This window comes from Salmo salar, chromosome 10 (genome assembly GCF_965601325.2).
Source record: "Salmo salar chromosome 10, fSalSal1, whole genome shotgun sequence".
Classification (NCBI taxonomy): domain Eukaryota; kingdom Metazoa; phylum Chordata; class Actinopteri; order Salmoniformes; family Salmonidae; genus Salmo; species Salmo salar.
Window position 1 is genome coordinate 16433239 of NC_138300.1, and position 22430 is coordinate 16455668.

Genomic DNA, 22430 nt, shown 5'->3' on the forward strand with positions numbered 1-22430 from the left:
AGGGCAAGGTCTGCTGGGACTGGGCGGGCAGCGAGAGACGGAAAGGGGGGAGAGAGGAGATGGGAGGAGGAAAAGAGAGCTTAGAACAAGACAGAGAGGGATGGAGGGAGGGAGGGACGGTTGTAAAAGGCAGGGTTTGAGGGAGGGAGAGAGAGAGGCAGGGTAAAAAAAATGGGGGAAATTATGTTGTCGGTTAGAGGGTGGTATCAACCGGTAAATCTGCTCCTTGACCCACAGGGAGTTTCAGTGTGAGAAGAATTCCAGTAGTTTTTACTCATCTTTGAATCGTTTGTCACTCAACTTCATTCCCTTCTGTGTGTGTGTGCTTGCCTGTCTGTCCGTGTCTGTCCAGCCTGGTCTCATAGACTAGACATAACATAGTAAACGTAAAGCCCGAAAAGCTCAAATCAGTTACTTTTTGTATGGTTACATAAGACAGAAGATTTCTTGCGGCTAAATGAAAGTAGGGTGGTTGGTCGGGGTCGATATGCGACAACCCAAAGGGCGAACGTCTAGTAACCCAAAGGTTGGGAGTTTGAATCTCATCAGGGACTACTTAGCATGTTAGCTAACCCTAACCCTTTAACCTAACTCCTAACCTTAACACCTAACCCTAACCCCTAGCCTCGCAAATGTTAGCATTAGCCACCTAGCTAATGTTAGCAACAACAAATTGGACATATCATAATTTAGCAAATTTGTAACATATTGTATGAATTGCAATTCGTAACATATTGTACGAATTGTAATTCATAACATATCATACGAAATGGATGATGGACATCCACAAATTAATACATACCATGCGAAACCTAACATATTATACTAATTGGGGCTTTTGAATATACTATGTTACGTCTACCAATGAGTCCAGGTTGGTCTGTTTATGTCATACTCCCTTACTTACTCTCCTCCCTTTTTGAAGAAAGTCAGGATTTTACAGCTATTTTTCTATGTTCAATGTTGGGTGGTTCTGGGAACGTCTTTCCCACAGAGGCTGGCTCTGTGTACAGACTTACCTCAAATCAGACCATCCTCCCCCACCGACCTTCCTCTCCCAACCAAGACTGTCCAAACTGACCTCAGCTCAGCTGTCAGAGGGGCATCTCATTTCCACGAGGACTCATTTATTGGCTTTTATTTTTAGATGGATCTAGAATTATATGCAGGCTGGGCATTAGTCACTTCTGACCCACTTTCAATTGATGCTCTTATGTACACTCACGCATGCACACCCACACCCACAGTCTCATAGGCTCGTATCAGGTGCTGCTTTATCTGGGAACCTTTATAGGAACATTCTGTACAGGGTGTGTGTGTCTTTCACTTTCTTCCCACCCTCTCTCTTGGCACATAGAGCACCGCGTCTCGCCGCCTGACATTCCTGCCCGCTTATAGTCCCGTGTGGCTCAGTTGGTAGAGCATGGTGTTCGCAACGCCAGGGTTGTGGTTTCGATTGCCACGGGGGACCAGTACGAAAAAAGAAAAAAGAAAAAAAATGTATGAAATGTATGCATTCAAATGTATGCACTCTGGATAAGAGCGTCTGCTAAATGACTAAAATGTAAACGCTTACGGCCATGGCATAGGTGTCAACTCTCCTTTACAGTGCCTCCCTGGCCCTCCCAAAGCGTGGGCACCACTTAGCTGGCATATGGTGATGCCAAGTGGAACTGAAAAGAGTTCTGGCATGCAGAACACCGTCCCTGTAACCGTTACTAGTGCAACAGACTGCTTTATTATGTCCACCTATAAGCGCCCTCGGAGAATGTGTTCTCATTCAACCTTCCTGTGTGAAAACAACCATCATATTTAAAAAGAGGGGAAGGGAAAATGAGTTTGTAATATTGCAGTTCACGATTGTATTGTGCACATCGCCTATGGTTTATCCACTATTTACTGCACTATTTACTGCACTATTTACTTCAACTATTTACTGCGTAAATTATCACCACCATTTCAGTGCCACCCTTTCAGTGACATGGTAAAAAGAGAAGTTTTGATGACTAATCCCGATGAAAGGATTGTGAGTAATGCCTTCTTTTTTGAGCATTCAAGCAAACAGAAAATGTCACCCAGAGACACCCTAAACATCTATAATCTACACCAGTGAGCTTGGGAAAAAACCCTTAGTAGCTTGAACCTGCTGAGTCTCGTGTGTACCTCTCTCTGTTTCTCTGAGATTGATGAGAAGACCAGGGGTCCTTCCTAGCCAAGCCCAATCAAGCCTGTCCAGCCCCACCTGCTCATAAATCCGGCTACCAGCCTTAATAGCCTCTATCAGCTAGATCAACAAGAAGCCGTGTCTCTTCTCAGGCCTCCGTGTCAAACTTCACCCTCCTCCTTCGAGGGGTGCTGGTTCCCACACTTCAACCCCCCCACTGTCCCCTCCTGGCGTGCCCTGACCCCCACTTCCATCATTAGCAGAATATCCCCCCTGCTCCCCTCTCTCTTCCTTCCTTCTTTCATCTCTCCTCCTACGTTCCCTCCGTCATTCACTTCCTCTTTAGCTCCTCCTTGCTCCCTCCCACCCACTCGCTCCCTCCTGTCTGATTCAGGTCAGGTCAGGTTAGTGCACTTCATTTCTTCTCTCAGACAGGCCCTGGTTAGTCCCTGGTGTCACGATGGTCTGTAGTGTTCCCCTGGCTCTCCCTTGACCCAGAGTTGGAGGTGTGAAACCCTGAGGGGTCCGCTCCCTCGAGGCAGGGGGGCCTCTGGCTGGTTGATTTTGACGCCCTCTAGCCAGGGTGCAGGCACTTTTCCCAGGACTGGCCACAGGGCGGACACCCCTCCCCCATCCCCTATGGTGAACTCTGGGTGAGCTGACCTTACTTGCTGAAAACATAGTTCCCCTGCAGACCAGGTGTGTGGGTAGGAGTATGCCTGTGTGCATACTCCCTGATGTTGTTGATGACAACAAAATACTGTGTCCTCAAGTTTCAGTTAATTCAGCTTTTTTCTGATCTCTACTAACAACACTCAATTCACTTTGGTGGCCCGGATAAGTGTAGTTATAGTGAAGTAGTTTTGTTAACTTCCTTCATGTTTGTGTACCTGTTGAAATTTCCTGGCAGCAATCGTGTCCCCAACAATCAACAATGGAACAGAGCTGTTTGTCCCCAAGTATTCCCAGATGACACATTAGCTAACATGGTGTTCTCTGCCCTTATTTACATAGATACACTCTCTTCCGTACACAAACACATTTTTACCACGGGTACATGCACAAACACACACACTAGGGGGGTAGGTATAGGTAACTGTGTGTGTGTGATACTGCCTGCTCCATGCCCCAATTAAACAGGAGTGAAAGAGGGGAGGGTCAAACTCACACCGAAACATTTAGAGTTTGATAAAAGTCCAGCTACCACTACAATGCCTGAGGTTTAAGACTGTGCCATGAAATATTCAGCGCTGTCATTTATACAGTAGATCACTGATTCAAGCTTGCAGCCGGAAACCGTCAGAGCGGACTTCACCCGGGCGCGAACATGGTCGCAAGTCAGTAGGCCTTACCACTGGCTGTGTGTGTGTGTGTGTGTGTGTGTGTGTGTGTGTGTGTGTGTGTGTGTGTGTGTGTGTGTGTGTGTGTGTGTGTGTGTGTGTGTGTGTGTGTGTGTGTGTGTGTGTGTGTGTGTGTGTGTGTGTGTGTGTGTGTGTGTGTGTGTGTGTGTGTGTGTGTGTGTGAGTAAATATAGTGCCGCATTTGACAACTGCCTGACAGTTGTTGGTGTTAGCCAATAATACTGCTGTCTGTGCATCACTGTCCCGCGGGCTCCAGAGTTTCCAGCCAGACTGGTATTTGTACAGTGGAGTCGCCAGGGGTTTTGCTCTGATATTTAAAGCATGGCCTTTCATGGCCTCCCATTAGTGGTGGAGGTGGTCGGCGTATAGGTTCATATTTTTGGAACTTCTTATTCTGTAAATGGCACTTTTTACGTTACCCAAAGACCGCTTCAAAGTTAGTATCCAAATGATATCTTCATCCACAAGGATTCTTATTTTATCATCTTGAACTCTGAAAGCCCTTGCTTTTTTTATCGTCCTGTTTTCCGTGAAGTCTTTTCTCACCAATTTGAACAAACATGGTGTGTGTCGAGGACTAATACTCTAGGTTCAAGAAATGTGCAGAAGCTCAGGCGGTATCTATGTATGTTCAAGGCCCCTCAAGTTCCCCTATGTACGAGATGTTCTTACAAAAGAACACAAACAAAATAAAGACTTCAGAAGAGTGGTGGACCTGAGAGCATTGAAGTGTTTATCTCCCCAGAAAGATATTTCAGAGATGCCTGAATAATAAATAAATACAGTAGATCATATATATCAACATGACCTTTCTCTTTAGGCTCCTCATTGTGGAAAGTTTTCAGTAAAACTGTTGCAGAAATCATTCCCAATATCGCTGTATGATTAGGCTCCAGTGTCCTTGTTTGTTTGCATGTACATGGGAACTACATCTGCATTACCAGTGAGGAATCGATATGATATTGCTTGGAGGTTGTTACTCATTATAAAACAGGTTGTTTGGATCCCGGATGCTGATTGGTTGATATGCTGGTGTTGTGGGTCAACAACTCCTGCAAAATACCATGACGTGTTAATGTTTTTCCGCAACCAAGTCAGGAAATTCATAAACTTAATTTTCTTTCGGGAAAAGAGCATCTACACATTTCCATGCTACTATCTGGTTTGCAACAGTTGGGGGTTGTATAAATATACTTGTCTACCTCCAAGGCCTGTGCAACAATGTATCATTTTACAAATGCGATCTCTTCCATGACAGCATAGAAGAGGAAAGCATTGGCTGTCACCAAACAGTGCCAGGACAAGGGACAGTTCTTCCACTCGTGTGCCTTAAACGGAAACGTCACTATTAACATCACCTACTAGCTTGGTTAGGTCAAACTCGTCAACCATAATAATTGTTGCCTATGTAGGCCTATTGGATATTTATCAAATCATTATTTATTGAAGTTTTTGTCTCATCATTATTGAGTCTCTGCTCACTAGCTACATGCCAATGATTTGTTTAGCATAGCAACATCGAATCATTAGAACAATTCGAATCACACAATAATTCCTGGTTTCTCAGGCATTATTGCTTAATTAACTGTGACTGTAGACATCTGTGTAACGTGACATTTTAGCTGCTCACCTACTAACCTCTGGATCAGCTATTCCCAATCTGGGGTACGCCAAATAAAATGTGATTCACATTTTCAAACAGTCCATTTAGATTTTCCAACGGGGCTATACATTTGGGTGATGCTTTTTTCTCGCCTGAGTAGCCTCGTTTCACTGCCAAAAATTAAACCATCTAGTGTTCAGCGAAATAACAACACAATGTCAAATAATTAACATCTAATCACATTAACCGTTAGTCTCTAGCGGGGATTCCACTAACGGTCCGTATGTAGCCAAACATAGCTGCTGCTCATTCCGTTTGCTCGAACATGGATAAATGGTTAAAAAAAGTAAGGCCCGCGTCTATAGAGACACATACCAGCTCTACTGGGAGTACTGCTACTACCAGCAGTACTACACCTGCACCTGTCGACGACACAAGTTGTTCTGCTTCCACGAGCACATCCAATGCCAGCATCAGTAATTCTACATTTGTTGTTAGCTCAGCTAGCATGGACACTGACAGTTGTGAATCTGATGCAGCCAAAGAGCTACTGACCCCTTACCCGGAAAATCACCGAACAACAGACAGGGACGTTGGACCATCGAAGAGGCGCAAATATAATGAGAACTACATTGATTTATGGCTCATTTATATTGGGAGTAGTGCCTTTCCTCAGCCACAGTGTGTTATATATGCAAAAGTACTATCTCACAACTCAATGAAACCTTCACCCTTGCGCAGACATTTAGAAACGAAACATGCCAATTTGAAAATTAAGCCACGGGAGTTTTTGGAGTGAGAATTACAATGACTTTTGAGTAGTAAGACATGTATAAAAGCAACAGATACCATTAATAAGAAGGGGCTAGAAGCGTCTTATATGGTGAACTACTGAGTGGCTAGGACAGGCAAGCCCCATACTATTGTGGAGGACTTAATTCTTCCTGCTGCCGCAGATATGACTGGGACAATGCTGGGGGAAAAGGCCCAAAAAACTATACAGACAATGTATTCATCAAACAACACTGTTTCACAACGCATCAGTGACATGGCAGGAGATGTTTTGAAACAATTACTGCTTCGCATACAAGCCAGTGAATTCTATGCGTTACAGCTGGATGAATCAACAGACGTGGCGGGCCTGGCACAGCTCCTGGTATATGTCCGTTACGTTTATGGGGGTCAATTAAGGAAGATATCCTCTTCTGCAAACTACTGGAGAGGATATTTTTGAAGTACTGGACAGCTTTGTGACATCAAATGGACTTTGGTGGTCAAGATGTGTTGGTATCTGTACTGATGGTGCAAAAGCCATGACAGGGAGACATAGTGGAGTGGTAACGCACGTGCAAGCAGTTGCTCCCGACTCCACTTGGGTCCACTGCAGCATCCATGCGAGGCTCTTGCTGCCAAGGGAATGCCTGACAGCTTGAAAGACTTTTTGGACACTACAGTGAAAATGGTTAACTTTGTTGAAGCAAGGCCCCTGAACTCTTGCGTATTTTCTGCATTACGCAATGATATGGGCAGCGACGATGTAGCGCTTTTACAACATACAGAAGTGCGCTGGTTATCAAGGGGAAAATTGACACGTCTTTTAAAATTGAGAGACGAGCTTAAAGTTTTCTTTACTGACCATAATTTTCAGTTGTCTGACCGCTTGCATGATGACAAGTTTCTCACACGACTGGCCTATCTGGGTGATGTTTTTTTTCACCTGAATGATCTGAATATAGGATTACAGGGACTCTCTGCAACTATATTCAATGTGGGGGACAAAATTGAGGCTATGATTAAGAAGTTGGTCCTCTTCTCTGTCTGGATTAACAAGGACAACACACAGGACTTTCCATCATTGTATGATTTCTTGTGTGCAAATTAACTCAAGTTTACGGGGAAGCACCAGAGTAAGTTGGGTGCGCAATTACGCAGGTACTTTCCCAAAACGGACGACACAAACAACTGGATTCGTTATCCCTTTCATGCCCTGCCTCCAGTCCACTTACCGATATCTGAACAAGAGAGCCTCATCAAAATTGCAACAAGCGGATCTGTGAAAATTGAATTTAATCAGAAGCCATTGCCTGATTTCTGGACAGGGCTGCGCTCAGAGTATCCTGCCTTGGCAAATCGTGCTGTTAAGACACTGGTGCCCTTTGCAATCACGTACCTGTGTGAGAGTGGATTCTCGGCCCTCATTAGCATGAAAACGAAATACAGGCACAGACTGTGTTTTAAATGATTTAAGACTGACACTCTCTCCCATACAACCCAACATTGAAGAGTTTTATGCATCCTTTCAAGCACAACCTGTGGTGAGTTATTCACAATTTTTTATGAACTAATAAGGTTTTATATGTAAATAAAGAGCAAAATTATTGATTATTATTATATTATTATTTGTTCCCTGGTCCTATATATAGCTCTTGTCACGAGTCGGGTTGTGACACAAACTCACACTCATTCTTATATTTAATAAATGTACCGTATAGTGTGTGTGTGGCAGGTTTACAATGAAGGCAAAAAAACTAAAATTGAGAGTGTGCTTACCCTGGAGGTTAAATGTTTGAAGGGGTACGGGACTATAAAAAGTTTGGGAACCACTGCTCTGGATGAAAGGAGTCGGCATTCTCTTTAATGTTACTAGCCGACTTTTTTTCTGTGTATTAGTCTAACGTTAGTCCTTACGTGCCTTCTATATGTTAAGTAAATTATCTCGCCAACGATGGCTTTGATAACCGATGCAATACATGTAGCCACTTCACTTTTTAGTCATTGCGTAGCTCATTGTCAGGAAATTAGAATGGTGTCATTTGGGTGTTGTTGGTGTCACTTCTGGCATAGATGAATGGCGGTTGAATGCATACAGTAGGAATATGCATTCTTATGCATTCATGGGAACATTGCTTACATCCGGCTCATTGTCCACCCTCCCTCCCAAAAGCCTGGGACGAATGAGAGAGCCAAGCCACAGGGTCAGTAACTTAAGCCCAACATCACACACACACACACACACACAAATATATATTTTTTCCTCCATATTATGTCGATCTATGATAAGCTACCAAGAAAAGGGCTAAGAATAGCCCATATTAATATATATAACCTTCGAAATCTAATCAAATCAAAGTTTATTGGTCACATCCACAGTTTAGCAGATGTTATAGTGGGTGCAGCAAAATGCTTGAGTAACTGGCTCCTAACCTTTTACTGCAGTGGGCTAAATCAGGGTCACACAGAGGGTTTCTTGGTAGTCTTAAACAAATCTACTTTAACACGCATGGTTATGGTCTTTAAATAAAAGACCTGTACCATGTCAGATATAGAGTTGAAATGTATTCAATTTTGAATTTGCATCCCAATATTACACTTTATATACATAACATAATACTCAAATATAACAAAACCCTTTGATATAGAAACACCGGATTTTCGGCGTTTGAGAAAAGTAACAACGTCAATGAATTATGAAATATATTCACAAGAACACAACAGCCCTCCACAATGACTGGTCTGGCTAGTTTCCTAACTTCTCTTTACAGTTTTCCAGTGCAAACAGCATGTTAGCTTGTGTAACTCCTGGGCCTTGTAGCATGGCTAGCATACCCTCCTTGAAGCTCAATAGGATTTCTACGGCCTTTAACCTTAGTGGATTCAAGAGTGTCAGAGTCATCTATATATTATCACCTAATGAGCATATTAATGCTAATGCTAATCAGTGCTAATGCTAATTCGCTAGTTATTTCCTTCAAGCTAATCCACATATACGCCCCGGCCGGGCAGACATACGTGGATGCCTAATGTTGAATTTACTCCCTGTGTTAATCACTTGCGCATCTACAACCATTCTACTTGTATTTGTGCATGTTTTTTGCTGGATTTAGCCAATGCATTAATAGCAGACCTGTTTTCATACAAGCTAAATGACCGCTGCACAAGAGCTACTGCTAAATGCCTAACATACAAAATGTAATGAGGCATTTAGATTATTTCAGTTAAAGTCACTTTTCTTTCAAGTTGTTGTCAAGCTGTTATTTCAGACAATATTGTTTTGCCTTTGTAAGTTCAGTTAAACTACAGTTGGGTTTTCCCAGGCCGAGTAAAAAGTAATGTCTCCCCTGGTAAATTCTTCAGTGAGCGAAGAGGTGCAAAATGTTTACACCTGGGCAGCTGGTGGAGGGTTGCCAGAGAGGTCAGAGTAGGGGCTCAGGGTAGAAGTAGGTTGGACGTGGTGTGTGAACGGGTGTGTTGGCCTCTTCCAGGGCAGAGGTGTGAAAAGCCCTTAGACTAAATGATGGTGAATAAACTTCTAAAAGTGTGAGAAATGCTGGTCTGTCTTGATGGGAATTGCAGACTCTTCTGTTGAAAAACCTTATGCTGTCTTCTGAGACACTTGTTGTGTGTGGTGTTACGGAGTGCCCAATTACATTTACAGTTTACAGTTAAGTCATTTAGCAGACGCTCTTATCCAGAGCGACTTACAAATTGGTGCATTCACCTTATGATATCCAGTGGAACAACCACTTTACAATAGTGCATCTAAATCTTTAGGGGGGGGGGGGGGGGGGGTTAGAAGGATTACTTTATCCTATCCTAGGTATTCCTTAAAGAGGTGGGGTTTCAGGTGTCTCCGGAAGGTGGTGATTGACTCCGCTGTCCTGGCATCGTGAGGGAGCTTGTTCCACCATAGGGGTGCCAGAGCAGCGAACAGTTTTGACTGGACTGAGCGGGAACTGTGCTTCCTCAGAGGTAGGGAGGCCAGCAGGCCAGAGGTGGATGAGCGCAGTGCCCTCTTTTGGGTGTAGGGACTGATCAGAGCCTGAAGGTACGGATGTGCCATTCCCCTCACGGCTCCGTAGGCAAGCACCATGGTCTTGTAGCGGATGCGAGCTTCAACTGGAAGCCAGTGGAGAGAGCGGAGGAGCGGGGTGACGTGAGAGAACTTGGGAAGGTTGAACACCAGACGGGCTGCGGCGTTCTGGATGAGTTGTAGGGGTTTAATGGCACAGGCAGGGAGCCCAGCCAACAGCGAGTTGCAGTAATCCAGACGGGAGATGACAAGTGCCTGGATTAGGACCTGCGCCGCTTCCTGTGTGAGGCAGGGTCGTACTCTGTGAATGTTGTAGAGCATGAACCTACAGGATCGGGTCACCGCCATGATGTTAGTGGAGAACGACAGGGTGTTGTCCAGGGTCACGCCAAGGTTCTTAGCACTCTGGGAGGAGGACACAATGGAGTTGTCAACCGTGATGGCGAGATCATGGAACGGGCAGTCCTTCCCCGGGAGGAAAAGCAGCTCCGTCTTGCCGAGGTTCAGCTTGAGGTGGTGATCCGTCATCCACACTGATATGTCTGCCAGACATGCAGAGATGCGATTCGCCACCTGGTTATCAGAAGGGGGAAAGGAGAAGATTAATTGTGTGTCGTCTGCATAGCAATGATAGGAGAGACCATGTGAGGATATGACAGAGCCAAGTGACTTGGTGTATAGTGAGAATAGGAGAGGGCCTAGAACAGAGCCCTGGGGGACACCAGTGGTGAGAGCACGTGGTGCGGAGACAGATTCTCGCCACGCCACCTGGTAGGAGCGACCTGTCAGGTAGGACGCAATCCAAGGTGAAGGTCTCCGGAAATGGTCTGGAGAAGAGAGGAGGGATAGGGTCAAGCGCGCAGGTTGTTGGGCGGCCGGCCGTCACAAGACGCGAGATTTCATCTGGAGAGAGAGGGGAGAAAGAGGTCAAAGCACAGGGTAGGGCAGTGTGAGCAGGACCAGCGGTGTCGTTTGACTTAACAAACGAGGATCGGATGTCGTCGACCTTCTTTTCAAAATGGTTGACGAAGTCATCCGCAGAGAGGGAGGAGGGGGGGAGGGGGAGGAGGATTCAGGAGGGAGGAGAAGGTGGCAAAGAGCTTCCTAGGGTTAGAGGCAGATGCTTGGAATTTAGAGTGGTAGAAAGTGGCTTTAGCAGCAGAAACAGAAGAGGAAAATGTAGAGAGGAGGGAGTGAAAGGATGCCAGGTCCGCAGGGAGGCGAGTTTTCCTCCATTTCCGCTCGGCTGCCCGGAGCCCTGTTCTGTGAGCTCGCAATGAGTCGTCGAGCCACGGAGCAGGAGGGGAGGACCGAGCCGGCCTGGAGGATAGGGGACATTGAGAGTCAAAGGATGCAGAAAGGGAGGAGGGTTGAGGAGGCAGAATCAGGAGATAGGTTGGAGAAGGTTTGAGCAGAGGGAAGAGATGATAGGATGGAAGAGGAGAGAGTAGCGGGAGAGAGAGAGCGAAGGTTGCGACGGCGCAATACCATCCGAGTAGGGGCAGAGTGAGAAGTGTTGGAGGAGAGCGAGAGGGAAAAGGATACAAGGTAGTGGTCGGAGACTTGGAGGGGAGTTGCAATGAGATTAGTGGAAGAACAGCATCTAGTAAAGATGAGGTCAAGCGTATTGCCTGCCTTGTGAGTAGGGGGGGAAGGTGAGAGGGTGAGGTCAAAAGAGGAGAGGAGTGGAAAGAAGGAGGCAGAGAGGAATGAGTCAAAGGTAGACGTGGGGAGGTTAAAGTCACCCAGAACTGTGAGAGGTGAGCCATCCTCAGGAAAGGAACTTATCAAGGCGTCAAGCTCATTGATGAACTCTCCAAGGGAACCTGGAGGGCGATAAATGATAAGGATGTTAAGCTTGAAAGGGCTGGTAACTGTGACAGCATGGAATTCAAAGGAGGCGATAGACAGATGGGTCAGGGGAGAAAGAGAGAATGTCCACTTGGGAGAGATGAGGATTCCAGTGCCACCACCCCGCTGGCCAGATGCTCTCAGGGTATGCGAGAACACGTGGGCAGACAATTGAATGGTGATGCTAATTTTGCAATGATAATGGTGCTTATTTTCCGTAAGTGCAATGAATAATGAATTAATATGCTTAACTTGTGTTTCCCTGTCCTATTTATATAGCTAAGCAATTCACATGTTACTCTCACTTCCTTATTCACGATTAAGTTATGTTGCTTAAAGTAGCTGTGATACACCACAGACACTCGTTGGTTTGACATATTTTGCTCTTTTCAAAACAGTTTCCCTTCGCCTGGTCTTTCTCATAGGTCTCCAAGCTAATGTGTCTTTAATGGATTGATAATTAACATTAATCACTGTCTCCTTTTATAGGCTACTAAGAGCAAACAATCCAGGACGTAGAATGAAGTCATTGCCCCCATCATGTGACCATTATCAATATCAGAACAGAATGTGTGCAAGTCAAACAATCTCAACCTCCTCTCCCTTTATTTGACATTAGATAACCACTACAAATGTTGGCCTCCCTGAAAGATCACAATGCACACCCATATGCAGTAGGAAACAGAATTAGATATTTCAAATGTTAAAAATGGCGTGCCTTTGTAGTGAACAAGGATAGGCCCTCTGTTGCAAGGTAAAGTGCTTTGAGACCCAGTGAAATGTGTTACATTTATGCAATCAATTTTTCATCATTCATAAGACTAGATTGACATGGTTCTCTGAAATGCTCTTGAATGAAGAAGACCTCAATTAGCTATAGGACAGGGTAGTGTTTTGGTGCGAAAATTCTCCACCTGAATCATCATCCATTTACAGGGGTTCAAAGGTAACAGGTATCACTTCCTCACCTTTGGCCCTTAATTAGTGCAGAAGCTTCAGAAGCTGTGGTTACACCTTACATTAACATGTGGTTGACGTCATCCGATCAAGATGATCCGATCAGTATGTGATCCAGATTTGTTGCATCTACACACGGTAATAAAATGTATCTCTTATCCGCCCACTGCGTCTACATTGTGACCAGATTCCCTGGTCTCTCCCTGTATGCCAATTATCCAACCCGCTTTATGACACAAGCTGTCTTTGTCGACAGAAAACAGCACACTTTCATAGTCAATAGTTGTATGCTCTCATCATTACAGCCTAATTTGGTTATGGGATTATTTAAAACTGGGCATAATACTGTCCCGATAACCTCAACCTGTCCACATTAATATTCCGAGAACCTCTCCCAAAACCACACAAACGAGCTGAGCGTCTGGATGTGTGTACACAATACAATTAATGCACAGTATAAGTACAAATGACACGTAGGTCCTAATGCACAGAGTAGAAACAGAAACAGGTTAAGTTACAGGGTAGGCTACAGATTATTGTTCTTAGTCACAACTGAAGCTGGTGTTTTAAGGGGAATAAAACGCACACAGTAACCTATCCATAACCTTGATGAGAAGGACGTCTCACTGGACTGCATGTCTGGCATTCAAAGAGCAAGAAGAAAAGAAAGAAAGAAAGAGAAAGAAAGGGAGAGCAGTGTGGGTCGAGGAAAAAGAGAGGGGAGAGGCAGGATAGAGAGAATAATGTGGAGGGAAAGGGCAAGAGAGGGTGAAAGGGGATTGCCGGAAAGAGGTAGTGTGTGTGTGTGTGTGTGTAGAGTGAGTGTGTGTGTGTGTGTATTCACTCATGTGTTCAGTCAGTGATGACGTGTAAAGGAGGACACCAATCTCAGGGGCAGGCAGTGTGACTCATCTACTCTTTGCAGAGAGCCAGGGTGAAAAAGAGCAGAGGGGTAGAGCAATTGTATAGGGGAGAGAGGGGGAGGAGAGGAGTGAACTGTGTCATACAACCCAACTGTAGCCAACAATACTAGTCAGTATGGATTGCAGGCCCAGTTTAAAGGTCACCCGTTGGAATAATGAGTCAGTGCCTACCCACAGTTGCCCATTCCATAGAGCACAAGATGTCCCGATCCCTCTTGATCTTTTTTCTGTGTTAGCTTTGCCTACTGCACTCCTAACTCTAACTCTGTCTGTTAGACATTTAACAAAGAACATTATGCACATCTGCAATATATACTTCCGAGTGTCTTTATTCTAACAAGGGTTAGAATATTGTTTAGAGTAAAGACACTTTGGTGTATATTTCTTATTTTGCTGAGGCGTTCTTCTCTTACAATGAATGCATTTTTGATTCGTACAACTTGACGCAGTCAGTTAGTGTGTGGAATGAGGCAGGACTTTGCTTCTTGCATCACCCTAGCTGTGGGGTTAAGTGCCTTTCTCAAGGGCACAGTGGCACAGCAGTGGATTGTCCCTGAAATCGTAAACCAGCAGCCCTCTAGTTAAAGCTTGTTTATTATTCATATCACATAATATACGTGGAGTATGCAGCGCAACAAAATGCTTACTTGCAGGATCACCTCTGGACACTGCAACAGCAATAGAAAAGTAATGAAAGATGCAGTCCGAGATATTAAGCCCAACAAATTCGTTATTTGTACTAATTGGATTCGTAACATATAATACAAAATGCACCCCCCACTTAAAAAAAAACGACGTAACTTGGATGACATAGTACACACAAAACGAGGAGTAAACACAAACTCTCAAATCAAACTTTATTTGTCACATGTCACAGGGTTCAGTTCTCGGGCCGACTCTCTTCTCTGTATACATCAATGATGTCGCTCTTGCTGCTGGTGATTCTCTGATCCACCTCTACTCAGACGACACCATTCTGTATGCTTCTGGCCCCTCTTTGGACACTGTGTTAACTAACCTCCAGACGAGCTTCAATGCCATACAACTCTCCTTCCGTGGCCTCCAACTGCTCTTAAACGCAGGTAAAACTAAATGCATGCTATTCAATCGATCACTGCCCGCACTGCTCGCCCGTCCAGCATCACTACTCTGGACGGCTCTGACTTAGAATACGTGGACAACCTCAAATACCTAGATGTCTGGTTAGACTGTAAACTCTCATCTCCAATCCAAAATTAAATCTAGAATCGGCTTCCTATATCGCAACAAAGCATCCTTCACTCATGCTGCCAAACACACCCTCGTAAAACTGACCATCCTACCGATCCTCGACTTCGGTGATGTCATCTGTAAAATAGCCTCCAACGCTCTACTCAACAAACTGGATGCAGTCTATCACAGTGCCATCCGTTTTGTCACCAAAGCCCCATACACTACCCACCATTGCGACCTGTACGCTCTCGTTGGTTGGCCCTCGCTTCATACTCATCGCCAAACCCACTGGCTACAGGTTATCTACAAGTCTCTGCTAGGTAAAGCCCCGCCCTAACTCAGCTCACTGGTCACCATAGCAGCATCCACTCGTAGCACACGCTCCAGCAGGTATATCTCACTGGTCACCCCCACCCCCTCCTTTGATTGTCTTTCCTTCCAGTTCTCTGCTGCCAATGACTGGAACGAACTGCAAAAATCTCTGAAGCTGGAGACTCATACCTCCCTCAATAGCTTTAAGCACCAGCTGTCAGAGCAGCCTACAGATCACTGCACCTGTACATAGCCCATCTGTAAACAGCCCATCTATCTACCTACCTCATCCCCATACTGTATTTATTTATTTATCTTGCTCCTTTGCACCCCACTATCTCTACCTGCACATTCATCTTCTGCACATCTACCATTCCAGTGTTTAATTGCTATATTGTAATTACTTCACCACCATGGCCTATTTATTGCCTTAACTTACCTCATTTGCACTCACTGTATATAGACTTTTTGTTTTCTTTTGTTCTACTGTATTTTTGACTGTATGTTTTGTTTATTCCATGTGTAACTCTGTGTTGTTGTGTGTCGAATTGCTACGCTTTATCTTGGCCAGGTCGCAGTTGCAAATGAGAACTTGTTCTCAACTAGCCTACCTGGTTAAATAAAGGTGAAATAAATAAAATAAAAATAAACATGTGCCGAATACAAGTGTAGACTTTACCGTGAAATGCTTACTTAGAAGCCCTTAAACAGCAATGCAGTTCAAGAAGAGTTAAGAAAATATTTAACAAGTAGACTAAAATAAAAAGTAACACATTAAGAATAACAATAACGAGGCTATATACAAGGGGCACCGGTACAGAGTCAGTGTGGGGGCACCCCTGAGGGGGCACCGGTACAGGTTAGTTGAGGTAATTTGTACATGAAGGTGGGCAATGTAAATTGTCCAGTGGCGATTTTATTATTTGTTCAGCAGTCTGATGGCTTGGGGGTAGAAGCTGTTGAGGAGCCTTTAGGTCCTATACTTGGTGCTCCGGTACCGCTTGTCGTGCGGTAGCAGAGAAAACAGTCTATAACTTGGATGACTAGAGTCTCTCTGACAATTTTATGGGCTTTTCCTCTGACACCCTCTATTGTATAGGTTCTGGATGGCAGGAAGCTTGGCCCCAGTGATGTACTGGGCCGTTCGCACTACCCTCTGTAGCACATTACGGTCAGATGCCGAGCAGTTGCCATACCAGGCGGTGATGCAACCGGTCAGGATGCTCTCGATGGTGCAGCTGTAGAACCTTTTGAGGATCTGGGGACCCATGCCAAATATTTTCAGTCTCCTTAGGGGGAAAAGGTTTTGTCGTGCCCTCTTCACGACTGTCTTGGTATGTTTGGACCATGATAGTTTGTTGGTGATGTGGACACCAAGAAACTTGAAACTCTCAAACCGCTCCACTACAGCCCCGTCGATGTGAATGGTGGTGTGTTCGGCCCTCCCTTTCCTGTAGTCCACAATCAGCTCCTTTGTCTTGCTCACATTGAGGGAGTGGATGTTGTCCTGGCACCACACTGCCAGTTCTCTGACCTCCTCCCTGTAGGCCGTCTCATCATTGTCGGTGATCAGGCCTACCACTGTTGTGTCGTCAGCAAACTTAATGATGGTGTTGGAGTCGTGTTTGGCCACGCAATCGTGGGTGAACAGGGAATACAGGGGCCCCTGTGTTGAGGATCAGCGTGGAAGACGTGTTGTTGCCTACTCTTACAACCTGGGGGCGGCCTGTCAGGAAGTCCAGGATCCAGTTGCAGAGGGAGGTGTTTAGTCCCAGAGTCCTTAGCTTAGTGATGAGCTTCATGGGCACTATGGTGTTGAACGCTGAGCTGTAGTCAATGAACAGCATTCTCACATATGTGTTCCTTTTGTCAAGGTGAGAAAGGGCAGTCTGGAGTGCGATTGAGATTGCGTCATCTGTGGATCTGTTGGGGCTGGTGTGGATCTGTTGGAGTGGGTTTAGGGTGTCCGGGAGGATGCTGTTATGAGCCATGACCAGCCTTTCAAAGCACTTCATGGCTTCATGGCTACCGACGTGAATGCCAAAGATCGGTAGTCATTTAAGCAGGTCTGCTTGAAACGTGTAGGTATTACAGACTCGGTCAGGGAGAGGTTGAAAATGTCAGTGATGACACTTGACAGTTGGTCCGCGCATGCTTTGAGTACACGTCCTGGTAATCTGTCTGGCCCAGCGGCTTTGTGAATGTTGACCTGTTTCTACGTTTTGTTGACATCGACTACGGATGAGCATTATCACACAGTCATCCAGATCAGCTGGTGCTCTCGTGCATGCTTCAGTGTTGCTTGCCTCGAAGCGAGCATAAAAGGCATTTAGCTTGTCTGGTAGGCTCGCGTCACTGGACAGCTTGCGTCTGGGTTTCCCTTTATAGTCTGTAATAGTTTTCAAGCCCTGCTACATCCGACGAGCGTCAGCGCCGGTGTAGTAGGATTCAATCTTAATCCTGTATTGACGCTGTGCTTGTTTGATGGTTTGTCTGAGGGCATAGCGGGATTTCTTATAAGCGTCTGGATTAGTCTCCCGCTCCTTGAAAGTGGCAGTTCTAGCCTTTAGCTCGATGTGGATGTTGCCTGTAATCCATGGCTTCTGGTTGGGATATGTATTTACAGTCAGTGTGGGGACGACGTCGTTGATGCACTTATTGATGAAGCCGATGACTGAGGTGGTGTACTCTCAATGCCATTGGAAGAATCCCTGAACATATTCCAGTCTGTGCTAGCAAAACAGTCCTGTAGTGTACCATCAACATCATCTGACCACTTCCGTTTTGAGCGAGTCATTGGTACTTCCTGCTTTAGTTTTAGCTTGTAAGCAGGAATCAGGAGGATAGAATTATGGTAAGATTTGCCAAATGTAGGGCGGGGGAGAGCTTTGTATGCATCTCTGTGTTTGGAGTAAAGGTAGTCTAGGACTTTTTTTTCTCTGGTTGCACATGTGACATGCTGGTAAAAATGTGGTAAAACTGATTTAAGTTTGCCTGCATTAATGTCCCCGGCCACTAGGAGCGCCGCTTCTGGGTGACCATTTTCTACTTTGGTTATGGCCTTATAGAGTTGGTTGAGAGTGGTCATAGTGCCAGCTTCGTTCTGTGGTGGTAAATAGACGGCTACGAATAATATAGATGAGAACTCTCTTGGTAGATAGTGTGGTCTACAGCTTATCATAAGGTACTCTACCTCAGGCGAGCAATACCTCGAGACTTCTTCAATATTAGACATCGCGCACCAGCTGTTATTGACAAATAGACACACACTCCCACCCCTCATCTTACCAGAGGTAGCGTCTCTGTTCTGCCGGTGCATGGAAAATCCCACTAGCTCTATATTGTCTGTATCATCATTCAGCCACATCTCTATGAAACATAAGATGTTACAGTTTTTGATGTCCCTTTGGTAGGATAATCTTAATCGTAGGTCATCCATTTTATTGTCCAATGATTGCACGTTAGCAAGAAGAACGGATGACAGTAGGAGTTTACTCGCTCGCCTGTGGATTCTCAGAAGGCTGCCCGATCTGCGGCCCCTTTTCCTGCGTATTTTCTTCACGCAAAAGGCGTGGATCTGGGCCTGTTCCAGTGAAAGCAGGATATCCTTCTCATCGGACTCGTTAAAAGAAAACGTTTCTACCAGTCCGCGATGAGTACTCGCTGTTCTGATGTCCAGAAGTTATTTCCGGTCGTAAGAGATGGTAACAGCAACAGTATGTACACAATAAGTTAAAAAATAAGTTACACAAAAAAACTAACAAAATAGCACAATTGGTTGGGAGAATGTAAAACGTCAGCCATGTTCTTCGGCGCCATCTTGTAAAATGGTGCGCACCCCTTTCAAAACTATTGGCTGAAATTATAAAAAAGTTATAGAGCTTCACTTTAAGTGAATAAAAGAGTACAAATCAATAAAAGGTCAATGGAGGAAAAAAAATGTTATAATAGAAGAAGACTTGAGAATTGAAGTAGGATATGGGTATTTTGCAATAGATTGTGCAATAATAGTCCAGTTGCAGAAGTCATGGAGTGTGTGTGTAAATAGGATGATTGTAATGTCCGGGGCTTGAACCAGTAACCTTCTGGCTACTGTTCCACCCGAACTATAACCTCTAGCCTCCTGGCCGTTGGCCGACTCGTAAAACGAGCCTGCTCTAGTCCTTTACTAACGTTAACTGCTACTCCAGTGATAGCATCTTTAAGGAGATTATTACCACACAACAGAAGTCCCTTGCTCTGTTTCCGCACTTGTCAATCATCATCTCGTGGTCGTTCTTATAGTGTGTGTGTGTGTGGGGGGGGGGGGGGGGGGGATTCCAGTAAATGGCATTGGGACTTTAAGTAACTCTCCCTTTTTGACTCACATCGTGGAGCTAAACATCTGTCCAGTTCTACTCGCCCTTCTTTTTTGTTTAAACACCTTGCACCTTGAGCCTGAGGGGATTTCCATGGTCTGTATGCTGGAAATCACACTGTCTTGTACTGACAGAATCAGAAACTGGATAGAAGGTACTTTTTTTCCTATGTGTGCAATGAATCAATGAGAGCTTCATTTCAATCAAAACTCTTTTGGAAATGTAAGGGCTATGTTAAATTAACAATTTATAGTAAATGAACAATCTCAACTCAAAATATACAATTCAACTCAACTCAAAGTGTGCAGAGAAAGTGTAGAGTCTTCAGACCATGGTGCAAATTACAGGGGAGCTCCCCTGAATGAGACATTAGCTCCCCTAAATGCAACATAAGTCAAACTTTTGGGGGGGTCTCCTAAATAATGCCAATTTCAACTATTCTCCTATTTGTTTAAAATGCAGTGGTAAATATGTTTTACAGTAGTAGTAAATATGAGCAGTAGTAAATATCACAGCACTTTGTGACATCGGCTGATGTAAGAAGGGCTTTATAAATACATTTGACTGATTTGATTGATTGAGTGGTCTCCAAGTACCTCTTGAAGAATATTGTTGTTTAAGGATTACTTCCAGTTTGGCTCAGTCTCGATCTCCCTCGCCTTCTCTCTCGCTCTCCCTTCCCGCCAGTTCAGAGTGGCAGAAAAGACACACACTCTTCAACCATTTCCCTCCACAGCCCTCCCTCTCTTTCTGTTTCCCTCTCTCTCTTTCTCCCTCCCTCCCCATCTCCCCATCTTAAGTGCTCATCTTCTATTACTACCCCATGTCAATGCAGTCCCCCTCCCTCAGATCATTACAAGTCAATATCACTGCCTCAGTGCCTCCTCTCAAGCCTGAAGACACACTGAAATGTCCACTGTGTCTGTTCTATTGCTGTTGAATCACTCCGTGCCCACAATACGGGGTATAACAGATCCCGAGCTCCAATACAGTTGTAATATCGGTGACTCAGGGCCACAATTTTGCCGATAGGAATTTACTCACAGCCGCTGACGTCTTTTCAGACTCGAGTGCACAGTGATTCAACTAAGAGAAAGCCTTAAAGGTCCCGGCTGACCAGGAGGGAGCCATAGTATTATTGTGTTGCAGCTCACCGTTCCTTCTACGTATTATCTGATATCTGTTTCAGATGGCACTTTTTCATGTTGGGCTCATTCTTTCATCTTAAATGCTAGTTACAATAAATTATTTGTTTTATTATTTTTTTATTATTATAATTTTTTGTTGGTTACAATGAAATTATGAACAGTTTATCAATAGATTGATGTTTCCTGTTATGCCTAATGGAATTCTACCAGTCTGTAAAAAAAAAAGTGTTTGCTAGTGGTATTTCCCATGAAATGGTTCCTCTGAAAATACAACTAAAATGAGACGTCAACCTTTTCATGAAACTCGCATTCATACCAGTTTCATGGGTTCAAGAGCATCACACAAAAGGCTGCAACATACAATGTCTGCACAGTGTTATTGAGTTTTTTTTGTATTAAAGCAGTTAGGCCACCTCCCCGCTCCCCAAGATAATACAGATAACGCTTCTGTCCAATATTGATGACATCAGAGAGGGACTTTGGGTCGGAGCTGCTGACGTCATCATCAGCTCACTGTCATACTCAGAGAAGCGGAGGTGGGCGTGTGTGTGTTTGTGTGAACTAGAGAGAGAGTCACACCTGGGGCAGAGAGAGATACAGATTGAGTAAGATGGAGAGGGAGATGCAGAAAGCAGGGGAGAGAGGGAAAAAATGAGAGAATGGTTGAAAAATAGTGCAAGAGAGTCAGGATGCCAAGTATCTCCAGGACATGCATGACTCTTACTCCTACAGTCAGTTCAAACGACCATTGACTTCTGTGACCTGCTGGGCCCCTGGGGGTAAGGCTGATCTGTGGTCAGTATGGATGAGCAGCCAGTGTTAACCTATAAGTCAACCGGTTCATATGAACCAGGAAAAGGAATGGATATGAATGGGAGACATGGCTGCAATTTGAATTCAGTTAGTGGCTTTAATCACCCCTTCACTATACCAGAGAGAGAGAGTGTTCTGGGCAGCTTAGAGTTGTTACCATGGCAACAAACCTCTGCCTATCCAATGCATTTTAAGAATTGCATAATATGTGTGTGTGTGTGTGTCTGTGTGTAGAAGTGAGTTTTCATCATATCACACGTGAAAGACCATACACATGCATACACACCAGCCCCGAGCCTGCTTCAGTTGGGCTTTCCCCCTCTCTCTCTACCGATGGTTGTTGTTCTTAGCCGCTGTATGTTGAGACCGCTCGCGTTTTCTTCCTCCCTTATCGCTCATGTTGCATTCCTATTTCCACACTGGCATTCGGCTGACATTGTCACCCTAGCCCCGGTTCTCGTGAGCTGTCCCCAGGGAGCCTTGAGGTTAGAGCATTGGGACAGTAACTGAAAGATCATTCGAATCACAGAGCCCACAAGGTGAAAAATCTGTCCCTGTGCCCTGGAGCAAGGCATTTAACCCCAATTGCTCCAGGGGTGCTGTACAATGGTGACCCTGGCTGTTACCCTACTCCCTGGGGGTGTCTCAGGGGTACAGTACAGTAACTCAGTACAGAACTGTTTTTACAGTACAGTACAGTAACTCAGTACAGAACTGTTTTTACAGTACAGTAACTCAGTATAGAACTGTTTTTACAGTACAGTAACTCAGTACAGAACTGTTTTTACAGTACAGTAACTCAGTACAGAACTGTTTTTATTGCACGGTAGTTCCTGATATCTTATACAGTATCTTGTATATCTTGGCGTGTGTGTAATTGTGTATTTTTTCTCATTGATTGTTGCGTGTTCATAATGG